Source organism: Dreissena polymorpha, chromosome 11 (genome assembly GCF_020536995.1).
Source record: "Dreissena polymorpha isolate Duluth1 chromosome 11, UMN_Dpol_1.0, whole genome shotgun sequence".
Lineage (NCBI taxonomy): Eukaryota > Metazoa > Mollusca > Bivalvia > Myida > Dreissenidae > Dreissena > Dreissena polymorpha.
This window is the reverse complement of record NC_068365.1, coordinates 53,753,531-53,765,870: the sequence shown is the minus strand read 5'-3', so window position 1 is coordinate 53,765,870 and position 12,340 is coordinate 53,753,531. Positions and strand designations below refer to the sequence as shown.

At 36.6% G+C, this 12,340-nt stretch overlaps 1 protein-coding gene across 4 annotated transcripts in view; it reads right to left on the bottom strand.

Moving 5' to 3' along the window:
- Positions 1-12,340, bottom strand: part of LOC127851283 (uncharacterized) — a 91,342-nt gene that overhangs the window by 47,022 nt on the left and 31,980 nt on the right. Inside the window, exon 1 of one of the 4 annotated variants that reach the window (XM_052384975.1) lies at positions 6,857-6,879. The exons of 2 other annotated variants lie outside the window; for them this stretch is intronic. The gene's annotated coding sequence lies outside the window, so the exon portion shown is untranslated. Of the gene's footprint in view, positions 1-6,654; positions 6,680-6,856; positions 6,880-12,340 lie in introns of those variants that run through there. One more of the 4 variants, XM_052384974.1, reaches the window with a different exon arrangement.

The window sequence follows — 12,340 nt, the reverse complement described above, 5'->3', positions numbered from 1 at the left end:
TAGATTATCCATGACCTTTTCAACTCTGTCATGGATTGAAGACAGGGCCACATGTACGCTAAATGGTTGACAGAATTTACTCTTCCATTGAGCCACATTCTGGAAAAACTGGGCTGAATGCGTTTGCCTACAGTGACGCCCAAGATTAGCCTGTGCAGTCCACAAAGGCAAACCAGGGACAACACTTTCCGCTTTTCCATATATTTATATATTTAAAGGAAGTCTCTTTTAAAATAATAATCCAGTCTGGATGGAAAGTGTTGTCCCTGAAAAGCCCGTGCGGACTGCACAGGCTTATCTGGGACGACACTTTAAGCACATGCATAAAGCCCCATTTTTCCAAAGCGCGGCTCATGTACAGATCACCCATCACCTTTTCAACTCTGGCCTGGTGGAATGACAACATTAAGCCTCATGTACACTGACTGGTTGACAGGATTTAGTCTTCAATTATTCAACAGACCGAGATCTCATATTTCTAGTGTAGAAAAAACCCTCAAGTCATCATGAATAAAACATGAATACTACAACATTATATGAACCCAGTAATACTTAATAAGTGTGATTTTCCTATATTCTAATAATGTTTACAGGGCAGGGAGTCTCCTGGCATGCTACAGAACATAAATGTGGTCTCTAGACACATAACAATGTTTTTCTAAGGTTTGACCTCTTGAACTTGATTTTAGACAAATATGACCCAGAATTGAACTACATGTAGGCCTAAATATTGTCAAATAAAAAATCTCACCAAGTTTCATCAAAATAAGATGTGACCTCTAGAGTGTTAAAAAGCTACATGTAGACAACGCACAGCGCTGGAACAACAACAGATTATGTACATAAAGTGACTACAATAGCCCATCTAAAATCAAGGCCAGATTACATCGTGGAAATCCAAAACTTTGGTTAGTGACACAAGCTTTGCTAGAACTCCAAGAACAGCTAATGTAAAACAAGGCTAAATTTCCAACAACCGGGCATGAGGAACAAAGCTACATTTACAATACTGGGGTATGTGGCACAAAGCTTCCTTTACAATACTGGGGCATGTGGCACAAAGCTTCACTTATAATACTGGGGCATGCGGAACAAAGCTACTTTTACAATACTGGGGCATGCGGCACAAAGCTACATTTACAATACTGGGGCATGTGGCACAAGGCTACATTTACAATACTGGGGCATGTGGCACAAGGCTACATTTACAATACTGGGGCTAGTGGCACATGGCTACATTTACAATACTGGGGTATGTGACACAAGGGTACGTTTACAATACTTGGGCATGTGGCACAAAGCTTCACTTACATTATACCTGGGCATGTGGCACAAGGCTACATTTACAATACTGAGGCATGTGGCATAAAGCTTCACCTTAAATACTGAGACATGTGGCACAAAGCTTCATTTACAATACTGGTGTATTTGGTACATTTAGCTTCACTTACAATACTGGGACTTGTGGCACAAAGCTTCACTTATAATACTGGAACATGTGGCACAAAGCTTCATTTACAATACTGGGGCATGTGGCACAAAGCTTCACTTATAATACTGAGGCATGTGGCACAAAGCTTCACTTATAATACTGAGGCATGTGGCACAAAGCTTCACTTATAATACTGGGGCATGTGGCACAAAGCTTCATTTACAATACTGGGGGATGTGGCACAAAGCTTCATTTACAATACTGGGGCATGTGGCACAAAGCTTCATTTACAATACTGGGGCATGTGGCACAAGGCTACATTTACAATACTGGGGCATGTGGCACAAAGCTTCATTTATTATACTGGGGCATGTGGCACAAAGCTACATTTACAATACTGGGGTATGTGACACAAGGGTACGTTTACAATACTTGGGCATGTGGCACAAAGCTTCACTTACATTATACCTGAGCATGTGGCACAAGGCTATATTTACAATACTGGGGCATGTGGCACAAAGCAATTCACCTAAAATACTGAGACATGTGGCACAAAGCTTCATTTACAATACTGGTGTATTTGGCACATTTAGCTTCACTTACAATTCTGGGACATGTGGCACAAAGCTTCACTTATAATACTGGAACATGTGGCACAAAGCTTCATTTACAATACTGGGGCATGTGGCACAAAAGCTTCACTTATAATACTGAGGCATGTGACACAAAGCTTCATTTACAATACTGGGGGGTGTGGCACAAAGCTACATTTACAATACTGGGGCATGTGGCACAAAGCTTCATTTATTATACTGGGGCATGTGGCACAAAGCTACATTTACAATACTGGGGCATGTGGCACAAAAGCTTCACTTATAATACTGAGGCATGTGACACAAAGCTTCATTTACAATACTGGGGGATGTGGCACAAAGCTTCACTTATAATACTGGAACATGTGGCACAAAGCTTCATTTACAATACTGGGGCATGTGGCACAAAAGCTTCACTTATAATACTGAGGCATGTGACACAAAGCTTCATTTACAATACTGGGGGATGTGGCACAAAGCTTAATTTACAATACTGGGGCATGTGGCACAAAGCTTCATTTACAATACTGGGGGATGTGGCACAAAGCTATATTTACAATACTGGGGCATGTGGCACAAAGCTTCATTTACAATACTGGGGGATGTGGCACAAAGCTTAATTTACAATACTGGGGCATGTGGCACAAAGCTTCATTTACAATACTACGCCATGTGCCACAAGGCTACATTTACAATACTGGGGAATGTGGCACAAGGCTACATTTACAATACTGGAGTATGTGGCACAAAGCTTCATTTACAACAGGCTTCCTGAAAAGTCCCAAAAAGTGCCTGTCAACCGGACAGGCTGATGAAAAAGTTAGCCTGTCCGGACAAAAATTCACCTGACCGAACAGCGTGAGTTAATAACTGAAGAATTAATATATATATCATCATATTTATTGCAATGTGAAGACTGTGTACAAGTACACTCGATAAAGTAAAACAAAACACTTGCGTGTTCAAGTGATAACAGTGTATGATGGACAACAGCTTTAAATTATAGTCAGATTCAAAACAAAATAACATAACACGATTGGTGTTGCCATTGAAGAACTTTAGCAACGACATGTTTTTCATTTGTATTTTTTTGTTACAACCATTGTAATTGGATAGATGGTAATATGTCAGACCATTGAAATTAATGTTTTTCGAAATAACAACATTTCAAAGGGAGAGAACTCTTAAGAATTAGTGACGCGATAGTGTTCTTAATGACAAAAAGGCTTGAAATTCACGAAAAGAGTGATTCTAATGGGGTGTTTTCGTTCTTTTGGCAAGTATTAGACTTTTCAGTATTTAGTCATAATTTTTTTGGCCTGTCACAAGGACCGGCGATATTAGAAACTTCGCCGGATCGTACAGAATTTTGCCAGACAAGACCGGCGGTCCGGCCTTTTCAGGAAGCCTGTTACAATACTGGGACATGTGGCACAAAGCTTCCAGGGTTTTTTCTAGCCATTTTGGGAAAAGGAGCAGGGGTGGCGAAATCAAATGTCCGAGTTGCCCGAGTCGTACATTTGCTTGTCTGGGCAACTGATTTTTTTCAATTAAGTTGTCCGTGGACAACAAGTTTTTTAAAGTCGCGTCCAGGTATACAAAATTACATTGTATTAAAGCCGTAATTAAGTTTTACAAAACCGGATGTTGACACGCGATTACATTGTCAGTGCTATTTGCGGAGCAATCAAGCTAAAAACCGTGCACTTTCCTGCGCAATGATCTCCCTTATTCTAAAAGAGACCGGGAGCATGCTGCATTTTCAACATTCGGCCCGACTGTTAGACAGTGTACAGACTGGTTTCTTTATTTTTACAATCAGACGGAAATAAAAAGTATCAAAGTAAGATGATCAAAACACGGTCTACCTTGTTATTTAAGACAACTTTAAGGGTAAAGATGAAACTTTTTTTTAATCTTCAACAACGGAGCAGAAACCCGAAGCTTTGAGCAGCCCACCTCCCAAAAAACTAAGAAAGATTATGATAAAAAATATGATCTAAGTAAACGCACCAGAACTTTTCAAGAAACTTGGCTAACAGATTTTCAATGGTTACCAGTTTATATAATCAAATTGCTACCAGTTGCGGAGCCTCAGTCTGATGAGGTCCACATATTGGACTAGTTTAATTTGTTAAGATTACAATGTATAACACTAGCTTCGCAAGATTTAAAGTTTGAGAAAGTCTTTATATTGTTTATAATATACTGCTATAATGAATGTACCATTGAAATACAACTATTAACAAAACAAGCAAATCATACTCATTTTGATATATTCCACATTATTTAACATTAATCAATAAATGCGTTTATAATTTATATAAACATTAACGGACAAGTGCAGTTCAGCAACGGACAATTAAAATTTCCTAAATGGTTGTCCGTGGACAAGTATAGTTTTTTGAGATTTCGCCACCCCTGAGGAGTCTGGTCAAATTGCGATTTTTTTAATCGACAAGTGGCAAATTCGGGAATTATTAAATGTCAAAAAGGACTAAATTAAAGCTATATATTTTATAAGATGTTTAAAAAACAAAAGATGTGTTTGTCAGAAACACAATGCCCCGTAATGCACCGCTTTTTTTGTTTTTGTTTGACCTTGGACCTTAAAGGATGACCTTGACCTTTCACCACTCAAAATGTGCAGCTCCATGAGATACACATGCAAGCCAAATATAAAGGTGCTATGTTCAATATTTCAAAAGTTATTGCAAAACATTACTGTAAGGTTAAAGTTTTGGGACAGAATGACAGAATGACGGAATGACAGACAGAAAGAAAGACAGACAGGCAAAAAACAATATACCCCCGATCATTCGATCCGGGGGCATAAAAAAATTAAGATATAGAGTGTAATAATCATAAGTCATAAGAGTCTTCTTTCTTAATTTTTTTTATATTATTTTTATTTTTCTTATAGGAAATTGGGATTTTTTAAATAATTTCGGTTTGGGATCGGGTCCATTTGCTTTATGATCGGGTCCATATTACAGCCTTTTTTACATTTTTTACATAGCATAAAAAAACCTGGATTCACTTAAAATATTGGGGCACGTGGCACAAAGCTTCACTAACAATACTGGGGCAATTGGCACAAAGCTACTTTTATAAAACTGGGGCATGTGACACAAAGCTTCATTTACAATATTGGGGCATGTGACACAAAGCTTCATTGACAATACTGGGGTATTCGGCACAAAGCTTCACTTACAGTACTGGGACATGTGGCACAAAGCATCACTTATCAGTGCTCCAGCTAGGATTTGAAAAGGGCAGGGGGGCTTTTTTGTCAAAAGGGCACTTTGGACCCGCATTTTTTGTCAAAAGGGCACTTTCGAGTGCGCCGGCGTTTCTGGAATGCTTTCTCTTGCATGCTAATTGTTAGAATATATTATTCCTATTATTATTAAACAATTCAAATCTAATGTCTACAAGAAGGAATAAATTAATTACAATGTACTGTAATAAGGTATTCATTATTAATCATAATAATTTTATGATTTTTTTTTTTTTTTTTTTTTTTAGGGCTAGGAAGGGCAGGGCGGAGGTTTGGGAGGGCAGGGCGGGCGCCCTTCAATTAAGGCCTACCTGGAGCACTGCTTATAATACTGGGGCATGAATGTGACTAGTGACACAAGGCTAGATCACCAAGAATGGGCCATGGGGCACAGTGAAGGCTAGATCTCCAAAATGTGACTATTGACACAAGACAAGATCTCCAGGAATGGCAGCTATTGATGAAGGCTAAATCTCCAAGAATAAGCATGTCGCACAGTTATGCTAGATATCCGAGAATGGGACATGTGACGCAAAGCTAGATTTCAGAGAATGGGACATGAGACACAAGGCTAAAACTCCAAGAATGGGACTAAAGGCACAAGACTAGATCTCCCTGAATGCGACATGTGACACAAGTTTTTTTCTCAGAGAATGGGACTAGAGGAACAAGACTAGATCTCCATGAATCGGACATGTGACACATGGCTAGATCTAAATGAATGGGACATGTGACACAAGGGTAAATCTCTAGACAAAGTTATGCTTCAGAAAATTTCCATTCCAACCAACACCACCTTGCCTTCCGACCAACCAGCCTGCATAGGCATTCCATTACAAGGTAGTTTTTCAAATAGGAAAAAAGTATGATTGTTGTTTATAATATAATACTGGAGTGAGCACATAGCTCAAGTGTTTCATTACCGTTTTAGAAGCGCGGTTTCTTTTTCCCCTATATTCATAAACCAATGAGTCCCAAAGTGTGAAAATGAAAATTGAAAAGAGTCCCCAGCCAATATGAGTATAAAACTCTGATACGCTCCAAAATGAAACACTGTAGGTATGTCAACACTGTCCTCCTATATATCAAGGATATTCTATACTAATTTTATTAAAATTATGATGGAACATAAGGCTAAACAGCAGTATATACAAGTTCTGTATACACTGCGACAGGAAATAAATACAATATTATTTACATTTCCTGATATTGGTTCTTCACCCTTTCAAATAATCTAACTTTGTAGAAATAACCTTTAACTCCCAACACTTTCTCATAAACCAATATATCAAATATTACTTTTAAATATATACAAACATTACATCACAAATAAACACAGCTTTCCTCACCACCAACAAAATCCAACTGTTTCTGTCAATCACTTGCCGAAAAAGTAAGTCACTGGATGATTATATAGATATAACAAATACACGTTACAAAGCTGACATAAATTCCATAATACACCTCTCCGCAGTATTGTCACATTAATGAATGAAACGGAATAGACAGCTTTTAATAGGAAGTCAATTCTACACCGTTACTTTGCCTTACCACAAGTTCTCACCCAGTAGAAATGCCATTAGTGAATGGCAGAGCTTTTAAGCCACTACCTGATGAATGGGTTTTATCAATAGATGATAAACAGCAACCAGTCACTTATGGTGTTTCTTGCTGTCACTAAGTTCAGAACCAGTCACAGTGTTCTTGCTGAATCTAGAAGTACTCTCACCGATTTCCATATATGATGATCCCCAGGCAGAAAACTTTGTACACAAGTGAGCAGCATCACTCCAGTTACTGTGGTTCATTCAGTTAATTGCGCAATTTCATTCTGATTATAGTTTTCATATCAGAAAATTATGGACTCATTGCATGTTGATCATCTTTTAACTGAATAATGGATAAGTGAATAATATTTACGCAATCTTGTCAGGAGCTACCTTTTCCGCTATTTAGTCATGCATGGTTTTGTTGTGACAGAAGCAGACTGTGTAACTCATGTCACCAGACTGCCTGATTGTGCAGGCTTGTCCTGAGCTATACTGGCTGCAAATCGCATAAGACCCATTTACCCATGGTTTGGCTCATTATATTATTTATAAATGATTATCATTTAATCAAACATTTGTTTAACACTTTTCTTAGTCTAGAGTGTTTAATATTTGCTTGTTTAAATATAATGCCAGCGATTTTTTTTCCCAATTTAGAAAAGTACCAGTACCAGCTCAATTAGGAATGTGCATGAAAAACCCTGAAATTGGGCAGTTTGCATCGTGGAGTCTTGATATTGGGAAATTGTTTGCTCCCAAATACTTTAAAATTGATAACTAAGTGATGTCAAATTGTCAATATTATATTAACTAAAGTTCTTGCTATAGAGCTGCATAGGGAAACAAACTTAATGTTACTTCATTTATTAAAAACAAAAACACAAACTTTAATTTGGACTTTTTTTGACAGCAATTCGGAAATCTGTAGTTTTTTCCTACTTGGAAAAGTGCTGTTTTCCAATACTTTATAAAGAAGGGAAAAAATCGCTCAATGCCAAAATTGTTGTTGTTGTGTTTTTAATATATGAGATCATTTTGTGTGACAATTGTCGTTTTACCAAATAGAAAACAAGCCCCTTTAAGTGCCCTCCATACTTATACAATATGACATTAACATGAAACTAAAAACTATTGGTAGTGGCAACCATTCACAACCTTCTGCAGAATGATTCTGATCAATATGTGCCTGATATAGGAGTCACAATGAATGGACCACATTGTAAACTTTGAAAAAGATGACTTCCAGGTATTAGAACTAAGATCACTATTGGAAATCACAGCCAACAATATCTTAAAGGTGCAATATATGTGCTGCTGAAAATAGAGCAAATAAATCCCCATAGAGCAAAGAATTAAAACCATTGTTTCCTTATCAAAGATATTAACCACCTTTCTCGAATATAAGACAGACTTTTTACCTACAAAATTAATTTAATTTGTCTTTTATATGGATATAAGAAATGTTATGTTTTCTCTACTTGTTAATATAAAGCAACACATTTTGGTTGTAATTTTTTTATCACAAGTCGCCTAAAGACACTACCACAACGTTCTATATTGGCATATATTCTTACTCCACATATTAGCAGGACGTACAGTTTCATTTATTTGCAATACAAAATATAATACTTTACTATTAATTTTATAAATGTTGTTATTTATTTTATTACATTTGCCTATTTTATACACAAAATAAAAAAAGACTACATTACAAAAGAATACGACCAGATGTCAAAACCAGCTAGCCGTAGATTCATTCACACCTACGCGCAATTCCATTTGCATACATGTATTTCTATGCGAACAACAACAGATTTATTGACTTGATTGAATTAACTAGTGTTCTTTTTTTGCGAAACATTCAAATGGAATGGCTTTAATTGGTAAATTAAAGGTGTTGACAATGAGAGTTCTCAACATTAAATATGTTTATCAATTCGTCAAATGCAAAAATCAAACAAAAAGTTTTAAATTGTCACTCTAAAGAAAAGATGCTTGCAACTGACACTTGAAAGAAAGAATATCAAGAAATTGTTAACGATAACAAGTCCTTTTAAGGGTTTAAATATTATCAGAGAAAACATCTTTGTCTACATGTACATAGTCTATACCCATCTACTATTAAATAAGACAGCTGAATCAAATGATTAAGGCCAACCTTGACTGAATGGGTAGACACATTTTCAATCAACTCTTGTCAGATCAGGTAAATAAGTGAATGCAAATTGCTTCAATCTAAAAAGCTTTGCCTTTAAAACAATGAACAAAAAACTTGATTTGAAAAACAACAACAGAAATTGTTGTTTTTTCCACTCATTTTTCTTCTGTTCATATTTAGTATTATACAGCAATTAATAACTGCTCTTATAAAAATTTGGGCTTACAAAATCAAGTTATGTTGTTCTCCTGACGGATAAAGAGTTAAATAACTTTCCAGCAATCTTATACATTTATTTTACTATTAATTTTGGCTTTTCCCAGGTTACACCAAACCGGACTGTCCGCCTTTTCTTTCCTCAAACAGTATACTATATATTTTTTTCCAATATTCATCACTGGCAACTTGGCATGGGCTATAAATAGATCCCTGATAAAAATGGTAATATCTGTGAATTAGTCAGCCAAGCAAAAAGTAATTCTGACAGGCAAGCTCTGAAATATAGAGAAATGTGATTTTGACGCAGGGGTTATAGGCTAAGAAGGAATATTCCCATAAATTTCCCCTTGGAGATCAATAAATATGACATCCGCACATTTTAGCAAACACTAACAATAGCTCAAATATGCTTAATACATGTAATAAACAAGAGCTGTCAGAGGACAGCGCGCTCGACTATTCGAGTGCTTGACAGTATAACGTAAGCAATCATGGGGAAATTGTTCATATTCAATAATTTATTAGACGATCTTTCAAAAATAAAAAAAGGAAAAAAAAAAAAAAAATTGGGGGGGGGGTAGGTGGGGGGGGGGGGGTGAGAGGGAGGTATAATGTGGGGTGTGGTAATTTATAAGATGATGTTTAAAAAAAAAATTGGGGGGGGTGGGGGGGGTAGGGGGTGAGAGGGGGTATAATGTGGGGTGTGGTAATTTATTAGACGATGTTAAAAAAAAATGCGGGGGGTGGGGGGGTAGGTGGTGGGGGGTGAGAGGGGGGTATAATGTGGGGTGGGGTAATTTATTAGATGATGTTTAAAAAAAAAATTGTGGGGGGGAGGTTGGGGGGGGGGGGAGGGATTCTGGGTAGGGGCGTGGGGTATTGTTTGGGTGGAATCCATTGTGGTATTCAGGTAAGTGTTGTTTTGTCGAAGTAATAATAAAATGTGATCATAAATAAAGAAGTTATGGCAATTTAAGCAAAATGTTCAATTATCTAAGTGTAAAAGGGGCCATAATTATGTCAAAATGTTCGATACAGTGGTCTGCTCTTGTTTATAGGTTGGGGTCATGTTGGTAAACAAGTATGCAACATATAAAAGCAATATGTCAAAGGATATAGGAAATATTTGGGGTAGTACGCAAACTTTAACATAGATTTATCAATAATGCATATTCTAAGTATAAAAGGGGCAATAATTATGACAAAATGCTTGATAGAGTTGTCTGCTCTTGTTAATAGGTTGGGGTGATGTTGGTAAACAAGTATGCAAATTATATAAAAGCAATATGTCAAGGGACAATGAAAATAAATGGGGTAGTACGAAAACTTTAACATTTGCTGCATATTCTAAGTGGAAAAGGGGCCATAATTATGACAAAATGCTTGATAGAGTTGTCTGCTCTTGTTTATAGGTTGGGGTCATGTTGGTAAACAAGTATGCAAAATATGAAAGCAATATGTCAAGGGACAAAGAAAATATTTGGGGTAGTACGAAAACTTTAACATTTGCACCCTAACGCTGACGCAGACGTTGAGGTGAGTAGGATGGCTCCACTATATATATTTCATATTATAATAGTCGAGCTAAAAAAGCGATGTTATGCATTTCTCATTATAAAGTGTTACTAAAAATAATGGAATTTGCAACAAGAGATGAAAGAAAAAGGTAATGAAGTAAGTACAAGTATCAGTAACTTATCCCGAAATTCACGGTTTTAGGACAAATACAGTGAATTAAATACAGGAATTTCAATTACTGACATGCAATTACAGCGACAACCATCGGATATTACGTTCACGTTATCAACCGATTGCGCAATAGTAAAATTGCAGCCAATTGCGTTCTGATTTGCTTGTTTTCTTGAAGAGAATTTTTCTCCCTCATTTTTTCTTTTAAACATCTGCGCGTATAGAACGCTATGTTTATTGTTAAATATGTTGCAATTGTTATGCACATTCTTTAATTTTTAAAATTAAAACAACGTTATGGCTAAATTGGGTGATTTACTGCTGAATACTAACCATGCATGTTGCATTTTTATTTTTATTTCAAAAAGTAAACGGTAAATCTGTCTATTTCTTGGTATTTTTAGCTGTATATAGTGTATCTATAAAAATTAAGTTCAAAATATTACTTAAATGATACTATTTTGAATTTTATGAAACTTTGTTTTTAACCAAACCAATTTCTACTAGCCTGAAACCACTTACATTTCATGGCACTCTTCCATAGATAACAAGTCAGGGGTTTTTCAGCACTGCCTGCGCCTCCGGGAAACGGAGGCATTCCCAAAGCAAACAGACCCGTTCCCAATCGAATTTTGATTGCATTTTTCCCAATTCCAAAAAATAAAATCTTCCAAAATCGTAAAAAGTAAACATAATTTTTATCGAAAGAGTGACTTCCCTTCATTCGCGACGTAATAAAGCCTTTAATTACACAGATTTTTTGGTGTATTTGCCGGATGCATTTACTCTCAGTGATGACGTTCGAACTGTTCCGCATTATACAAGAGTATATAGAGCCGCACAATACACATTCTATACCATATCTGTAGACGCATTTTTTCAATCATGGCTTCGCACAATAGTAAATATTACATTAAAAAAACACAAAAAATAGACGCTAAAGGATGTGTAACGATATCATCGATGTTTTCGAAACGCTAAGAATCTTCCGAAATTACTGCCGCGAGTAACCCTGAACAGACAGGCTCGGACGATACGCAGCAAAATGTAACAGCAACAGAAGTAATGCCAGGGCCGTTAATCACAAAATCGGCAACTGAATGCTCAGAGCCTTGTAAGAAAGTTGTAGTTCAATCGTCATTTAATACATTAAAGTATGAAATGAAATACCCATGGCTCTATTTTAGCTCGGCCAAAAATGTTGCTGTAACTTGTGTTTGGGCAGTGTTTGTTTTGCATGTGTTTATATAAAGGAAATTGTTAAACCACAGACTTATTTAAGCATGATTAATTCATTTTTTTTTCCCCAAAATGAGCCGTTTCACGAAACAAAAATTCCCAAAATGGGCAATTTTGTCGATAAAAAATTCCCAATTTGGTCAGACTCCTTTTCCCAAAGTAGGCAGAAAACCCCCTGCA